The sequence below is a fragment of the Bombus terrestris genome, chromosome 7 (genome assembly GCF_910591885.1).
Source record: "Bombus terrestris chromosome 7, iyBomTerr1.2, whole genome shotgun sequence".
In the NCBI taxonomy this organism is placed as follows: Eukaryota; Metazoa; Arthropoda; class Insecta; order Hymenoptera; family Apidae; genus Bombus; species Bombus terrestris.
The window spans coordinates 20,818,348-20,836,802 of NC_063275.1; the positions used below are offsets into that span (position 1 = coordinate 20,818,348).

General features: G+C 36.8%; 1 long non-coding RNA gene across 3 annotated transcripts in view; it reads left to right on the forward strand.

Annotated features, from left to right (window-relative positions):
• Positions 1 to 16,882, forward strand: part of LOC125385366 — a 32,099-nt gene extending 15,217 nt beyond the window's left edge. Inside the window, exons 2-6 of one of the 3 annotated variants that reach the window (XR_007224522.1) lie at positions 1,328 to 7,680; positions 7,747 to 11,623; positions 11,695 to 12,020; positions 14,432 to 14,581; positions 14,674 to 16,882. This is a non-coding gene — a long non-coding RNA (uncharacterized LOC125385366). Of the gene's footprint in view, positions 1 to 1,327; positions 7,681 to 7,746; positions 11,624 to 11,694; positions 14,582 to 14,673 lie in introns of all 3 variants that reach the window. The other 2 variants (XR_007224520.1, XR_007224521.1) reach the window with 2 other exon arrangements.
• The last annotated feature ends 1,573 nt before the right edge of the window (positions 16,883 to 18,455 follow it).

Sequence of the window (18,455 nt, forward strand, 5' to 3'; positions counted from 1 at the left end):
GTTTGAAAAACTCTCTGTTCTCTATTATCTTTGTTGGTTTGGGATTTTTGAATGGCTTTCATCGGGTTATTATCAGATACTAGTTATCATGATGTACTTCAAGTATTACCTGGGATTAATCGAATAAATCAATGTTTTTTTCTTTTTTTTTTGGTAATTATAACAAAGAATTAAACGAATCGGAATATGTTTTCCTTATTATAAATATGTGAAAATCTTTCTTCGTGTTCATAATCGCGGATAATTAGGCTTAGACATTCTGAGGCAGTCCTCAGACTTGTTTTTTAATATGTTGAATACCGCAAGAGAATCGAAAAAAAAGAGAACCGAAAGAAAAATATATTGGATGTCGTATTTAAATATATGTCACGTTCCAAACGGTAGTGTAATATACGTACGTTAATTATTATGATTTATTTCCTTTCATATGTTTTATACTACATGGTTTACGATAGCCAATAAAAGTAAAATTTATGGTAGGAATAAAGATATCGGTTCTAAAGAAACGTGTGTACAAACAAAGTTTTCAGGAAGGACCTGAATATTAAGAAGCAAAAAGAATATTGTTCGTACTATCTCGAGCTTTCTGCGACGAACAAAGTCTACGCACTAAAAGTGATGACATATGGCAAACATCACGTGCTGTGTTTGCTTTTATATTAACTTGTAAATAAAATTGACTATTTTTCTATAACGTTCAAGAAAGATACCAGAAAGGATCATAAAGTGTTAGAAGCTATTAAAACAAAAATGAGATATTCTTTGTTTCGTGAGAACGCTTCCTTTCAATTTATAATTGTAGAGAGATAGTATACTATGGAAAAATAATGATAGTGCTGCATTCTTAACACGCATTCGTCCGAAGAAAGTTGCGCATATTTTTGTTATCTATTGTTAGATAACCAGCCTTTTACCATAACGGAATCAGCAAACTGTCCTAACTACTTTCGAAAACGTGTTATTAACGTCGCTCCATTAATTATCCTCTCAAACACCAAATTCCCATCCTCGATTAATCAATTACACATTTCAAATATTCGTCTCTCACTAATGGTACGTATGTTCACGCAAGTTATGGAATAAAGAGGGATGTTTTATTCTGACTTTTATTAATATTTAACGTGCTTTTAAAGAATTGATACCGTATCATTGATAACACGGTAATTAGGAATTTATTCCATCCGACATATTCTAATAGGTACACTGCTTTGAATATTTTATATACATACTTGTGTATTACGCGCATTCTATGGATTCCTACACTTTTAAATTTCCCTAAGACGCACAAACATCCGCGGTATAAGCAACAAACTAACCTGTTTTCCAGCCGGATCTCGACACGTGAATACCGGTAATCCAGAAAATAGAGAACGTGTTAATTTACCCAGGAGAATTCGCTAAACACGTGGAATTTCTCCGTCGACTGTAATGTTTCACGCGCCAGTTGCCAAAGAGGAACGGAAATAGGGAACATAATCAGCGATTAGTAATTACTTTAACGGCACTTTCTCGTCCGGTTGTCCTCTCTCGTTCCGCAAGAGACAACACGGGTTCCTCGTCCAGAAGCAGCTTCACGTTCCGTCAGACTGGAAATCCGAGGCTGGTGGCGAACGAAGGAAAGATACAAAATCGACGAAGGAGAAAACGAGATACGTGGAAACGAGGTGACGTAAAATCAAACGTCGAGCCAAGCTACGGGGTTCGTAGCGTTCCGGCTCGTAAAGTAGCGGAAGAAACAGGGAATTCGTTTGATTTCTTCGCTGTTCGTGCGGCAAAAAGAGCGGGAGTGCGTTGCACGTGCGCCATCGCAAGTGGAAATTTAGAAAAATTGTTACTAATCGTTGCAAACAGCGCAACTTATGATATTTATGGGAAACTTAACCCGTTGGGCCGTGAAGGCTCAACTCGGTTTCCCAATCTCTTCGACAGTAAGTTTCTTTATTTAGAAATTCTGTAGTTTTTTAATTATTCTTTCGTTCCAGTGGAAACTAACTTGTATCATATTCTCATGCGAAAACTAATCTGATTTTACGTGATTCGACTTTGCCAGTTATTTGTGAATCTCTTTGACGTAATAATTTCTTTATTTAGGGATTCTTTATGCATTTTCTATTTCTGTTAAGATTAAATGATGTTACAATTTAAGACGCAGAGACCAGAAGTAACTTGGTTGAAATTTATTTGTTTTTATCGATTATGTGATTACATTGCTGGTTAATAGATCTCAAAAAATGTGTTATACATAATTGCAAAAATATTAAATTAGTCAGAAGTTCCGTTGTTTTCGATCTTTGAATGGAAGGAAATCAATTGTTTTGCCTGGGATTTCTATTAATTTAATCTTCAATATAATTACGACTATATTCCGGCTTATCTGGAAATTTATTTATTCCATTGATATTGAAAATTTTTCATTTCCCTTATTAATTAATTTCCTAATTAATTACATTTTCTTATTAAATTTCATTGTTGTTCCTTCAGAGCCCCTACAGCCTGATTCTCAGTGCTGAAAACTTTTTCTTTCCCAAGAGTTTTATAAATATTCAGCAAACAGCCACTCTACCTAAAAATGTCTGTGAAAGTTGTTTTCGTTAGAAATTCTTTCTTCTTGATATTCCTGTAAAATAAGACGACTAATTTTCTCATAGTACTATTTATCGAGCTTTTCAACAATTTTTAATATCACTTCTTATATCACCTATATCTCACACGTTTCAACTATCTCTGATTTCTCTGATATCTCTGATTGATGAGAGTTATCATTGTAGAAAATTGTATATAAAGGATTGTGTATAATTGTACAAAATCTGGCGGCGGAACTTTCAGAAAAATATACAGTACATCTAGTCGTTATAATATTTAGCAAGTTATATAAATCATTATTTTTATAGAATAATATGAAATTGCATAAACATCCACGGCTTAATTTATCGTATTTCGCAGCGGGATTATGTAACGAAGAACACGAACGAGTGATTAAACTTCAAAAGAAAAGAAACCAAAAAAATAAAGAGAAGAAGGAACTTGAACGTGAACTTCTGGCGAGGATTTATTTATCGTTCGAACAGCGACGTTCGATCTGAAATATATGAAATTTAATATGCCTAACCTGCGTGCAGGTAGCACCGATATTACGTGTTGCAATAGATCGGTATCATCTGTTAACAAGTTGAATCACCGACGAGAAAATAAATCTCGAGGTCTCGATTTATTCTTGTTCTTTTTTTCATTGTAAAGGATTTGTTTCTGGTTATCGACGAAGGTATGTAATTGATAAATTGGCTTTTCAATCGAGTCGCTCGATGCATCGTTGCGCTCACGAATGAAGCTCGTTTCTTTGTCGCTTCGATACACTTTATTCAACTAGAAAATGATAGTATCGGCGATTAAACTCGGAATAACACCGGATGTTTTCAAGATAACGCGCCTCGAACATGTGGAACAACTAATGGCTTGAAAACAAGTCGTTCGACAATAGGGTTTTTTAAAGCTGATATCGATGTTCGATTGCATTCAATGACGTTTTAAATACCAAACATTATTTCGTGCTAATTCATTGGATTGAAAATAAAATGATTTAAATTTTCTTTTATCATATCGTACACAAAGGAATTCTGTTTTGAATTTTATGAAATCTTTTATCAATTTACGATATGCTCTTGTTTAAAATTATATTTTATTATAATAAAACATTAGTGATTATGTTTCAATGAAATATAAATGACAAGTAACACAGTTATATAAATATCGAAATTAAAGCAAAGATATTAAATCTAGATATAAATACGATTTTACGTACCTTGCAAGGACTTTGACATAATTTAAGTAAATGAAGTCTGCTATTATATTTCTTTTTTCTCTCCATTTTAATTTAATGCTTATTCGTAATCGAAATAAGTTTATCCCGTTCTTTATGTAACAAGTATGTTACTCCATCGCTCGAAGAACGACTACCCGCAAAGTACTCAAAATTATTGTAATTTCTTGATCACCTTACAATCTCGGAGCATCGTTCGACTACTTCATTTATAAGAAAACTATAGAGTCCGGTGATCCGCAAAAATAACACGTATCTAAATTATAGTAATCTTTAGTCCATTTTCATTAAAAAAAAAAAAGAAATAAAATAATCGTAACAAAGAGTAAACGAGTGAAAAACCTTCGAAAAAAGAAATATAATTTTCAACACAAATTGCTTTTAAAAATTATTATATCCTTGCCTCGGTATCGCGTACAGCCACGATACATATTCATTAAAATTGCAGTATCGATAATTTCCAAGAATGAGGATAGCTTAAAATATGTATTTCTAAGGCAAATTGCTTATAAGAATCATTATACTTTAACCGCAGTTCTTCTATATGCTCCTAATAAACCTTCACTTCTCTATCTATCTTCTACAATTGAATTTTGCTCGCTCTTTTCTCCAAAATCTGTCTACCAAAATTTTTCAAATACAGCAACTCTTACGCATTAATATTCGGATTCCGCAGTGTTTGAGAGAATATTGCTTTATACGTTTGTTTCTAATAGCGTTATTGAATTGATCGTTTCTTCAATATATTACAACACTTATTGTAGTTACTAGAGACATAAAGTTTATTTATTTAATGCACGTAGTTTCTGTAGAATAAGCGATAAACTAGATAAAGGCAGAATTTAAAATTGCAAAGATATCCGAACAAGCAAGATACATTGACGCTATATAAAATATACGCACGCATGTACAATTTATATATTTGAGATATATAAAATTAACATAGAGATGCAACTTATCCATTATCCGACTATCTCTACGATGCTGTTTACCATGTACGTTAAATCAAATTTATCTTTCAACTAACTAAAATGATACAATTAATTCAATAATATACTGTAATAAACAAATATATTACAAACCAGTAATCTCTCAAACAGCGTGAAATCCTAACATTGATACAAATCATTGATACAAATGATACCCCAACGAAATAAAAAAATTCTGAAGCCACAATCCGGCAATCTCAAAATCACTCTATCAAAGCCAAAGGTATTCTATTGGCTATCTAAACGAATCTACAACCCTTCCAAACAACGTGACGAAACAGCAATCAAATCGTCGTTGAAACAGGCATAAAAATCTGGAGAAATAAACAAACGATGTTGGAAGAAAAAAAGGAAAAAATGTTAATATAATCCAATGAAATCGGATGCATGACCTTTTCGGTGTGGGCTCCGTGGGAGATAAGGACACGAAGAATGCACTCGGCCGATTTGTGTCTCGGGGCCGATGGCGGAAGGGGAGCTGAGTCCTGGTAGGTGCGGCCCTGACTGTCGGCTCTCTCAGCGAGCGAGTGCAGGTGCGCGGCCGCCAGTCTGTCGCCAGGGCCCCCACCAGATCTCCGTGGACCCTTCTTCGGTCCCACTGCTCTCCTTGCCCCTGCTGGAGGACCCAGAGATCGCGGACCCTTCCGACTGCCCCCCCCCCTCCCCGTCGCTGCTCTCCAGCCGAGGGAAGAACGAACGGGGACCCTGCGGCACCTTCTCTCTCGCTTTTTTACAAGTCAGGCCCCGTTCGCCTCTCGTCTCTCTGTCTGTTGTTCGTCCGCGTTCGCAACAGGTAGTGCGTACACGAGGGCCGCCTGTGAAACGAAACCGCTCACGCCTACCGCGCGCCTCGCGGATTTGCTTTTTTTAATGAAAATTCGGACTTGGCTAACCGCTAACGCGTTCTCTCCACCTCTGTAACCGGTAACCCTTGCATCTCGCTAAAGACGGAATGTCGATGTGCCTGATCGCTAAGATGGTGTTTAGGTCGCGGAGTTGGCGCCTAGTAATGGCTTCAGGTGGATTCTCGAGCTTGATGGATTTATGAGGGAAAGTTGGCTCGACCCCGCATTTTTGGAGAACAAGAATGATAAGGTGCAGTTGAGATGTTTCCTTTTTTTTTCTTTTTTTTTTTTTTTAGGATGATGCAAATATAAGGTGTAATGGATAGGATAAGTTGTTGGGATATTAATCGACGAATATTCATGTTGAATACATTTGGAAGGAAACGCGTGACATTTTGTGCACCGTGTTTCTTTCACTTTTCGTGCTAGGCTACTGGGATTTCGTAAGCTGTTTGGGTATATTTAATAAGGATATGATGCATGATGTTTTAAGCAATTTGGCGAGGGAAGTGTTACTGCTGGTAACGGCTGTTGTTTGTTAGAATTGTTGGGCAATTCTTGTTTCGATGAAATCAAAGCCTTCCATGTCATTGATATATTATGTAGCTCTTATATGTGAAAATATTCAGCGGTAATATTTGTCAATGGAATTAACGTTAATCGTCGTGAGATTCCAATTGGCTTTTTGACATCCTGCAATTTATATTGTTTCATAAAGGCACTTTAAATATGAATCAAGTATATCATCGATTATCGACATTCTTTCGATGTCTACGATGATAACTACAATCCCAACTAAATCCCATACAGGAAGGTTATGATAGATTCACTTTTATTGATTGTTGATTTTTACATTACTCGATAGTTAGAGAGTATCTATTTAAATTGAAGAATCTTTTAATACGCAACAAGTAATAAATCCAGACAGTCTTTTAATAAACCAACATAATCCACTTTATGACGATTAATATTTTCGAAACCTTTAGAAAAATTGAAATATCATGTACGTATATGATTTAAAAATCAGTAAAAAGAAGTTACGGGATTCAGATTAATTTGGGATTAATGTAGAATTCATTAACAACGATCATTACTAATTAATACAGGATCAAATGTTATGGGATTAATTATGATGGAATCATTATTAACACAAAATGAAAATTGATTCGAATTAACTTCAAATTTATTGTTCTGTAAAATAAGAAAAATACGACCTGTACGGTTTTTAATTGCGTCTTAGCAAATAACTTTCGCTATTCAGCGCATTTTTCCCAATTCTTTCCATCGATAGACGCGATAACGCATAATATATACGTTCAACCTTAGGATATCTCTACATCAGATATTAGAGCGAACGAGTAACTTTGTAGGCATGTCGTTATCAACAGGTAGCGGGACTACAGTCTATAGCAAAATAATAAGACTTCCAACAGGTGGTAGAGGCTTGGTTAAAACTGCGACTAAACCGAATAGATTAATGGCGCGACGGTTCGCGCGCTGACGACGATAAATCGAGGAGGACTCGTAAAGGTAAAACGTTGGAAGATGTTGGGTGGCCATGTGGCAAGGTAAGAGCCAGGACACATCTGAACTCGTCATGACCTGTGCGTGAGCTGAAGAAAAGGAACTGAAAGAAAATACTGGATTCTCCTACGCTTGAAAGCGGACCGAGTTTCGGCCATTTGAAATTCCTCAGTGGCTTAAGCCGCTACCTTATATTACCTGGCGCTCGTTCGAAGCCAGATTTCTGGATAAGGAAAACAAAACACACCGCTGTTTTGATGTTCACAGACACTGATGCTACCAAGTATTCGCGCGAAATATTCACAAGGCGAGAGATGATTCATATTGTTTAAAAAAACATAAAGGCTAATTTTATTATATTTAATTTTGACTGAAGCGATAAAACGACTGCTCGATAACAGTTTCAAGCAATATTTACGATTAATATCTTCGCTTGTAATTATCGAACCAAACGTGTGGATTATAATTCGAAGAAATGTGAATCACAAATGGAAAGATATCAAAGGTGGATAAAAATTATTTTCATGTTCCGTATCTAGAGCAAATACTTAACATATACTTTTTTACGCAGGATGTTAAGGAAAAGGATTTAAGACTTTAAAAGTCTTTGGTACTCGTAAAATATTGACACGAAACAATAAATATATCAATCAATAAGGAATACAGCACGTTTATAATTTATCATTTACAATTTATAATGTAAATATTATATGCAAATAGGAGTAAGACACATTTCAAACGCTTCTATAAACAGGAAATAAAATGTTATTCATGTCGTAATTTCTCATTAATATCGGTGATGACTTTTTCATTACAATATTTTCCTTCACATTTCCTTAATCAGTTTACATATTTCCCGATCAATTTTTTTATTCGTATTTATAACACGTCTCGCGATAGTGAGTGAACCATTCGCAAAGTTACATTTGACCTCGAAGGGATTGATGTTAGGTTCTTCATCCGAACAAGAATTTTTTACTCTTATACACAGCATCCTGTATATAAATATACACACTTAAACGTATGATTACTTAACACTAACCTAAATAATATACCACAAAGATCATAAGATAAAATAATAAAAGGTTCAGCGTTGTAAGTTTATTATTAAATATAATTAAAAACCATGAACCAACTGTTCAGCGTTTAAAAAGATTTCAGTATACACATTATCTAAGACGATTATCATAACGGTACGCACAATTTCTAAATCGCTCCTAGCACTTTCATACACAAAAGTTACGAACTTCCTCAAACATCGGTCTATCAATCAGAAAGTAAAAAAGAAATCTGCAATACATCCTCAATAACCTGTATTAAATCCTAACCATCCAATCTTAACTAAACCCTACATCCTCCTAAACAAAATTCAATCAGCTTTTTAAAATTCAACACCTGTACGAGCTTGACCATCATTACGGTTCCCTCGAATTTTCCCGAGAAACCGTAAAGCCCTGATTATTTCCAGTAACGTGTCTTCTTATGATGCCACAGTATCCCGTTCCTCCCGTATCGAATCGATAATTTTTGCGTCGTTTTTTTCCCTCTCCACTTGAAGTCACTTGGAGCAGACCTCGCTTCCACACGTGAAACAGGGTGTCCTTCGAGAACGCAACAAGAGCGCCACGCGATGAAAATCACGGGCCGCGAGCTTGGTTCCCTTTTTTCCACCGGTTCTGGCACACGGGAAACCGGCAGGTGTCGGTCGTCAACATTTTTTGCGCCGGTCCAGCTGTCAACGATCATTTTCTTTCCTCGGCGAATTTTCCGGCTCCGGTATACACCACTGGTGTACAATACTATACAACGGGGTGAAAAGCGATTGTCTGAGAAGACGACATGCGAAGAGGACATGACTCAACGTCCACTTTTACAGCCGGTTGCTCATTTCGGTCGGTGAAACGGGTCGTCCTTCGAGGAGGTCGGACTGGCCAGAGCAGAGAAGAAAAAAACGGCTCGTTGCCTTATGCAGTGTCAGAAACAATGGGGGTATCTATGGCGTGACGAAAAGATATCGGTTGATCTTTGCCAAGCGTACATAATGACATTGTCATGCAAAAATAAACGAGCTGAGGAAAGTCCGATGAAAACAAAACGGACTATCCGTCGTTTATGGTAGTCCATGGACCATGATGTTTACAATGCGACACCATCGAATGTCTCAGCCGGGTGACAACATTCGAGAATTTTCGGTTACCTGGCCTGCTCATTCATCGAATTGTGTTTCAAGTAATTGTAAAGAACTTCCAGGGAGAGTTTACGACTTTTCCATAAATCATTTATTAGGAATGTCAACGGGAATTGTCTGAAAAACCAAATTGTAGGTGTATCCGACTTTAGGACGCGGGATACACGTAATTTATACTAAGTCTTTACGAAGGATAAAAATGTGCAGTCGTTTGAGGAAAGTTATGCGCACATAGCGTTTAACGAAATCGAAGGATCGAGATTTTCGAGTAATTTGGAAGGGCTATGAAAGGAATGAAAAGGGCAGAGCCTGCAGAAATGCCTGTTATGACGATATTTCCCCAGGCAATGTAATTTACGTGGCGTATTCAAGGTTTTAATATACGAGTGTCTCGCAGATGTGCAAAACCATTTGAGCAAACGATTCTACCTAATTGCCCGATGTGTTATTTATGATATTGTCATTATTATATTGGTATTGATTTGAAGTTCAGATGAACGATGAGGCTTGTTATCGCAAAATGAGATCCAAATTGCGCGTTATAAATATTTGTGAATGCGGTAGACACAGCTCAGATGCAGCTATGTTAATAATAATTTGAGAAACAAGCTCTGTCTGCCGATAAATTTAACAGCTTTGTAATAATTGGGACGATAAATAAAGCACATTTGCGCAGAATGTATGCACTTCCATTTGGAAGATATTTTTTCAATCTTTATGTTACATCACAAATGTAGTAATATTATTAGTATTTTTTAAGAATGAACAAATTTTAAGTACGAAAGCTTAAGATGAAAGAAAACGAACTAGAGACCGATGAATAATTTTAGCATTAAAAAGACAAACAATTAGCTAACATTATTATAGGGAGGAAATAATTTATCGATTATACCTATGAAAATTAATAAGAATCATATTACCTATTTATCTAATGTATTCAAAATTTGTTGTCCCATTCTTAGCATTAAAAACATCAGAGCTTCATCTTGCTGATACTAATCTTAAACAGATATACTTCTATTAAACCTTAGCGACGAAAAATAATTAAAAAATATTATTACTTTAAATAAGTCGGATTAAATAACACTCTTACCCTATTTCGCACGATATATAATAAATAAAAACCATTAAGTGTTTACAATAAATATTTTCCGTTTTAATACCTACATAATAATTGGCAAGCTGGTAATTAGTAAACTCGAAACATATTATACCCACTAATTGGCATCCTTCAAACATCAACCTGTTTCTTCTATCTACAAGTACCTTAATCTGAGAGAATCTTAGTCTCGTAAAGAAGAAATAATGATACATAAATCAATAAATAAAAGATCTGCTTAGAGAAAGAATGTACGAATAAACATGTTTCTCCATCCATAAATACAATCTACTATAAACCCATCGGAGTAGAATTTCGAAGCTAAATGAAATAATTGCCCGCAATTATGCTAGCTCATGTGAAAGGATGGATCGATCCCGTTGCAAACGCAAACAAGATCGAGCTCGAAGGTTTCCAACAGCTTTGGCTACTGTTTAATTAAACGTTGCCGGTTGTACGGCGTTTTCAGCGAATTCGTCTTTTTCAACTGGCCGCGCAGTGGCAAGCCCGTATAATCTTTAACGAGCGATAAGTCTCGGCCGTGGATGGCGTGTAATCACCAAAACGGTCATCGTTGTCGCTTGTGACGGGGTTTCACTGCACCGCTAGTTCCCGATTCAGAGTGCTGGTGTACCTGTGCCGCGCACCTGTACAAGCCCAGCTTTATCGCCGTATAACCAGCCTGCCACCTGTGCGGCAGAGATGGTCGCACAGGTGTCTTTTAAAGCATTTCATTAATTACAAATAGGAAAGCCGCGTGCAATCCTCGTCGAGAGCCCCAGTGTGTCTCCGCTTGGGCAAACTGGCAATTCGCAGGACACCTGGCCGAAACATCACGGATTTTCTGCTGACGACCTCGACGGTCCCCCGAAACCTGCTCGTTTCCTGGTAGACTTGATCGAAAGGTTGCAATAAAACAACTACTGGCAGAAAGGGGGAGCGCGCGTTTAACTGCTGACGAACCAGCAGAATTACCTTGGTACGTTATTACCAAAAAAAAAAAGAAAAATAGAAAGGAAAGAAAAGGAGAAGGAGATACAAATTGGCAAAGCATGATTCGAATCGAATTAAGCGAAGAGAATTCCTTCTGGAACGAATTGGAATTATTTCGAGGAAGAGGAATCTTGTTGTTGGTTTCTTTGTGAGAGTTTTGGCAGTCAGGTTGGCCGAGAGATTTCAATGTCGACCATTATTCGCGTATAATCGGTCTAACACATAGCTACGTGTTTTAGGTAACAATTTACGCAAGGGCATCTATACAAATATAACGGTACACTCGAGAATCTCCAGGTGCTGCGGCAGCCTAACACCTGGTCGAATATTCGAATTTTCTCAGGGGCCCCTACCTCGCCGAAAGTCCAAGGTTTCCAGGACCCCACTGAGTGCAGATGTAGATCAAAAATGTACCTTTAAATCCGCGTAAGGACAACGATGTTGCAAGAACATCTGCAGCCAGAGCGTCTCGGACTTTGAACGTTTTGTCGAGTTATATAACAGAGCTGCAAACGCGTCTGACGACACTTTACCGCCACGTGTGTAGTAAATTACGCGTGTGCACGTAAGTATGTGACATTAGGTTCGGTTTGGAGAACGCTATATAAACCTGATCGTCTTATTGATCGGTGTCTGGACGAACGAAGCATCGCTTGTCACGTGTCGTGCCAATGCGTCTTTCTTTCACCGGAACGTATTAACGCAGCTGTGCCTCGGAGTAGAGAAAGCTGAACGCGGCAACTCGCACGGAAATCTCCCGAGAGCCTATTCGAAAACAATTTAGATTACTTGCTTTCATATTGGCTGTTCCCTGCATGTTTAAGAAAAGTAATTCTATCGTAACTTCGAAATTTCAATCGTATAATTACCGTGTACTTTTAAATGGCAGAAAATTAATTAAGGTCAGACACTTTATTTATTATATCCGGTAAACTGTTATTTTCGTTGCGCTAAATATTTTTAATCCTTAAAATCTCATTTTTCAATTCTTTTTACCTTTAAAATTTTCCAAGCTCGTTCGATCGTCTTCTAGTTACTTCGTCACAAGCTTTGAAGAGCCATAATCGTAAACTTCATATTTTCATTTTCATTATCACTTGTTGTCACTTATCACTGCTCATATTTAAATGGCTTAAGAAATTAATTCACGTAACAAAACACTGAACACTTTTACAGCTGTTATAACTTGCAACTGAGTTATAATTGCTCTTGATTGATAATATAAAATGCGAGATATCTCGTCAGCGATATTTTACCGCCCCTAGCGGAAAGATACGAAAGGCGAGATATTTCGTCATCCGTCTGTAACGTGTTAAGGGTTTGACAAAAGAATTTTTCATTCTTTGAATCGATTTTGTACCTTGTAACTACGTAATTAATTACATTTACCTTTTCCATTAACTTGGTTTATGTATTTATTAATCCTGTTAAAAATTTTGTTTGCTTTTGAAAACAAAGAATTCCCTCCTTGAATCGTAAATTTGCCAGTAAATAATTATCATAAATAGAAAATATAACACAGTAACGTATTGGTAAAATACAATAATACAATAATAAATAAATTAAATCAAATTAAAAAAGAATAAACGTAAAGGTATATCATTTTTATTACACACGATGTTATAGGCGATTAATATTAAAAACATCATACAACTTTCTGTCTTTCCTAATTAACAAATCACAAATATTGCATAAAACTTTTTTGTAACGCAATAAGGAACAAAAAATAACTAGTCAGAGATAAACGGGTTAAATGAATGTGACATAATTCCATACTTAATCTACAACATTAAACGTGTGACCAAGAATCGTGAGAAACGTGACAAATACATAGATTATAGTTTGTATTAATCAATACCAACCATTTTTCCACCGACAAGAAACTCTAGTACAAATCGACACCTGCGATCTCACTAAAAACAGAATATTACGTTTTTTGAAGCAGCACAATTACTTGCATTGTTAATGTATCGTGCACATTTTGTTCACATTTTTGCCTGAAGTCGAAATTAAGTCTACTTATCGATTAAGTAACATATTTTTCTGCATAGTTATCGAGGATAAAAAAGAATGACAGACCACTTTGCAAAAAATTGCGTAAAAACTCGTCGAGAACATTCTTATCAAATTGAATGGAAACCTCGAATAACACACACTTAACATTCATGAGAAAGAACAGCTTTTAAATTGCACTATTTCATAAGTTTCAAACGTTCAACGTGCCGTTTGTGTCTTAAAACGAACGTAGAATCCTAATGTACAGTTAACTCAACTTTGACCAAAAATTCGAGATTTCCATTCGATAATTATTGACCTCGTAAAATTACGATCGAAAAATCCCGATCTTGATATTCCATACAAAGAGGAAGACACAGATAAAGACCGCTTGGAGATAGTTTCCAAGAACGTTTCGAGGCCTCTGCACACCTGAGGAGGACTTACGAACGGTGTCGCCTAAGGCGTGTTCTCCAATCTTAGCAGAAATTCGAGCTCTCCCTCGCGGTCGTTCAACAATAAAACAACGGCGTGGGGTCCGTTCAAATGTACAGGTCGCGATGGAACAAGGCAGGAACGGAAAACAGGCTCCCACGAATCCCACGACACTCGTTTTGAGCCGTGAAGGAAAGGCTGCGGGTGTCCTGGTGGCTCTTTCCACTCAGCCAAGTGACAGTTTCGAGTTGTTATTGTGCGCGATCAAACGTTACAAAGAAAAGATCGACTCGAATGGATAATACGCGAAATAATCATAACCTTGAGATAAATGGCGGATACTTAAATTATTTTGTACCCCATAACGGTCGGGTGACTGGAATTGCCATCGCGTACAATCATTTGTTTCAGAGAAATAGTCAACTCGAATCAAAACACGCGAAATAATCATAACTTTGGGTCTAATGGCAGAGATATAAATTATTCTGTAGTCCATAAGAGTTAGGTGCAATAAAAGAGATATAATATAAGCCATACCTTTTCTAGAGTGCAGTACAGTTTGTAACTGTTAACCATAATACTGGAATTCGTAATTGGTACAATATGGATGCGGGCAGATTTATGACCACCTGGCCATCACACGTGTGCAACAACGGTGACGACTGTGCGCATTCGTCAAACTTCTACCGTTATCATGTATGTAGTTTAGGTTCGGTTCTCTGGGTACGATAAAAACTAAGACTTACTTTTTACAACGTTTCTTATAATTTTATTTAAAAATTCAACAGACCGCTGGCAATATACAGACATACGGATTAACATTATCTGCCACCTGATTATTCAGTTATTGGTGATTTATTTTTGCAATATATGCAGACACATGTCCGCAGGGAATATGTATACGGATTAAGATAAAATCGTTGCCGTGCTAGAACTTGCTCTGTATCTTACAACGTCGATCCGTTCTACAGCGAATGATTAATAAGTCGATCCATTTTTCTTTTATTGCAATTCGATAGAAAAAGCAAATAATCGTTCCAGTTGAAATTCCTTTAGTTAAATTGATGTTCACTTATAAATAATTGTTCGCACGGATAATTCCTATTGAGAATATCTCAAATTCATAAAAGAAGGCAATGAAAAAACCACTTGTAATCTTTAATAATTTTAGCGTTGCTCCCGATAATTTATATGCTTTTAAGATAAAATATCACTTTTCGTGGTCGGACTATTTTAAAACATCGCGATGCGTCACGAAACTAGAACGTGACACGCTATTATTAATTATTCGTAGACTGCGGATATTTACCTACGTATTTATGAAAAATTTACAGCCGAGAAAATGTACAGAATGCATATATAGTACTCGATATAATATTATATAAGGTAAGACAAATCCCCATTTACATTATTCCATTCCTTTAATTGCACTGATAAAAAAGCAAATAAAGATTGTAGCTGATTTCCTGATCTTTTAAGTAAAAAAATATGCATAAACATCTGCGATCTAATCATTAGTCTTGCGTAAGCAACGCCACATAGATCCCAATGACTATCCTTCATGCTGATAGTGCAACATTATCAGGAGCAACCAGGCTTCCCGTGCAATTTATTAACCGGCAACGAAAAACAAAAATAACAACTTCCCTGCCATCTCCATGAAACTCTCGCGACACAAATTGAGACAAACAACTGGAGTGCGCGCTCGTGTGCGCGCTTCTATGGCTTCTAGATCGCACGCACACATTCAGCCGGCCTGTCTCATACACAGCACCGGCCGACTTATGAATGGTATCTGCACACGTTCCCACGTCACTGAATGAGTCTCAGGTCTCTCACGTCCGGCAGGATTATCGTGCCCGGTCGCGTTCTTCGCGTAAACCGTGCGAGTCTCCTTTCACGTTTTCTCCCTGTTCTCTCGTGTCTGCTTCTGCTCTAGTTCTGCTTCGTAGGAAGAAAAAAGAGATTTCGACGGCGCTGTAGAACGACAGCTTCAGGGAAGAGAGCAGACAAGGAAGAAGAAAGAAAAAAGCGTGCGTTGCTCTCCTAACTCTCGCTAGGTGCATGGCGCACGGTAGCAATTCTAGTTGCATAACAAGTCACATTCCGCGAGTAAGACAATGCCAGTTTGCTTCCCGGAAGTTGGTACACGTTCAGAGACCTGAGAAAAAATACATGTTTATTGCCGGTTTTTCGATACTGTAATTATACGGTCTGATGTAAGGCGCCGCTTTTCATTTGAGATTGTGTTGATTAGGCTAAGACTTGTTAGGAAACTCTAGCAGCTTGTTTTATGATTTTACAATGAAATGGATACTGAATATACTATTTTATTAAGCTTTTTCCCCGTTAACTTATTTTACTAAGTTGAGAAAATACGTATATATTCGTGATGCGTGTATTTGTATTTATTTCTATCGATTAGACTGATCCTACTGGAAAGCTTCAGAGGTTTGTTTCAAGATTTCATAGAATAAATGTCGATCGTGTATATTATTTTGCAAAGCTGAGAAGATATGAATATGTTCGTATTTTTATCCTATAATTTGACGTAAGGTATCAAATTTGAATTAATATTTAAGATTAATTGAGATTAACTATTAACATTAATATTGATATTGATATTAACTGTATGAGTAATATACTATGTACATATATTAATACACAAGGCTGAGAAAAAACATATTTGTGGTTGGTCTCTCGATCCCACAACTAACGTGATGCAAGATGCTATTTTTCATTTGCATTAGTCGATATTGATCAGGCTTATCTTAATAAGAATCTTCAGAAGTTTGTTTGAAGATTTCATAGAATGAATACTGATCGAACATATTGTTTTACAAAGATGAGAAAGTACGTATTCGCAGTGTTCGTATCTTTATTCTATAATTAATTAATTAATTTAATACAGCCGGCCAAATTTAGTTGAATTTACATTTAATATTAGGGTAGACTTCAGACACTTGAGACGTTTGTTTTATGATACAGGAATGCTAAATGAGTAGACGTATTAATTTATAAAGATGGGAAAACACGCGTTTGTAGTTAGGTTTATAATCTTGTAATAATTAATTTGATGCAAGGCGCCAGTTTCATTTGAATTAATATTAGTTAGGTTAGAAAGATGGGAAGTTTGTTTTACGGGCTAGTAATATTAAATGAGTACATACATTAATTGCAAAGCTGAGAAAGAATGAATTTTACGTGTTGTTTCATTTTATAATTAGTCTAAAATACAATGTTATTTGAATTAATTGCTGATTCGCTTAAAATTCTGAATTATTAGCCAATTCAATTGTTAATAATGTTATCACATTAATGCATTAAAGATAAAGAGATAATCGTACGACTTTAAGTATCTATAGGAAACTAATTAGATGGAAAGAAACTCGTTTGAGAGGAAAGTATCAAAATCAAACTACTGTAAAACAGTTTTATTTATTTCATATAGAATAGTTGAAATAGACGTAATTTTCTTTGATCTATCTTATCATACGATTATCTGCATCAACGTAAATCAAATCTATAATAATTTCATATTCGCATATAGACCGATAACTGTCGCTTCTGTAAGTTGCAACAACTTGATAGCGGCAGTTTATAACTTATCGCGTTCTTTAAAAAAATGTACCTATAAAAATATATTTTGCGGCTGCGTACAACAAAGATTCGTTTTTCAAAAAAATTGCTATTCCGTCTCTTATCAACGACATTTCACACTGAAGGAATATCCCACATAATATCTAAAAATACCACATTTTAAAGGAATACTATATGATAAAGCGACACGTACTTAAAAGACTTATTCTATAATCTACAATGAGCAACCATTTTCCACAAAGATCGATCTTTTGAAACTTGTCTTTTTTCTTATCACCGTCGTCGATGATAATTCGCAAGGGCGACTAGAACCATACGTAGAAGACATCCCGTTTAATACCATTATCGCGGACAACGAAAACGCATTTGAATAATAGCCTTTTCCACAATAGAGGCGCCTTTCTTACAGCTCAGGGTCTAATCCTGCAGCTTTGCTGGATGACCACGCGTCGATGCAAACATTATCGATTATACCGTAAACCAGGTAGGAGGGGGAGAGGGACGTTGCGGAAAGAAAATACGGATTCCTGTCACGTTCTCCTGTTCGGCGAAAAAAGAAGTTCGCGCGGGGCCTGTCGGTCGGCCGGGCGGTTCCGCAGGGCCGTAGCACAAAACAGGTGCTTCCAAGAAAAACAGGTGTCCGCTCGTAGCCGTCGCTAGTCCCGGAGCCCGGCTTAGATTGCGGCACTGACAGACGTACCGACCGTCGGACGAACGACGGACACCTGCACGCCTCCGATTGTACGTAAGATCGGTCCTTCGGAGTCTCCTTTTCCCCCTGTCTCTCTCTTCTTCCTACAAAACCTACGCTCATTTCGTTCTTTCACGGTCTCCGGTACCTATCTCAGGTCCCTTTCTCAGATTCTCGTTGGTCCTTCCGTGGCTATTCGAACAGCGCGGAGGTGGCCAGGGGACGGTGGTAAGGGGAGGTAGAAGAACGAGGTACAGAAATCGTAGGAAAATCTACGCG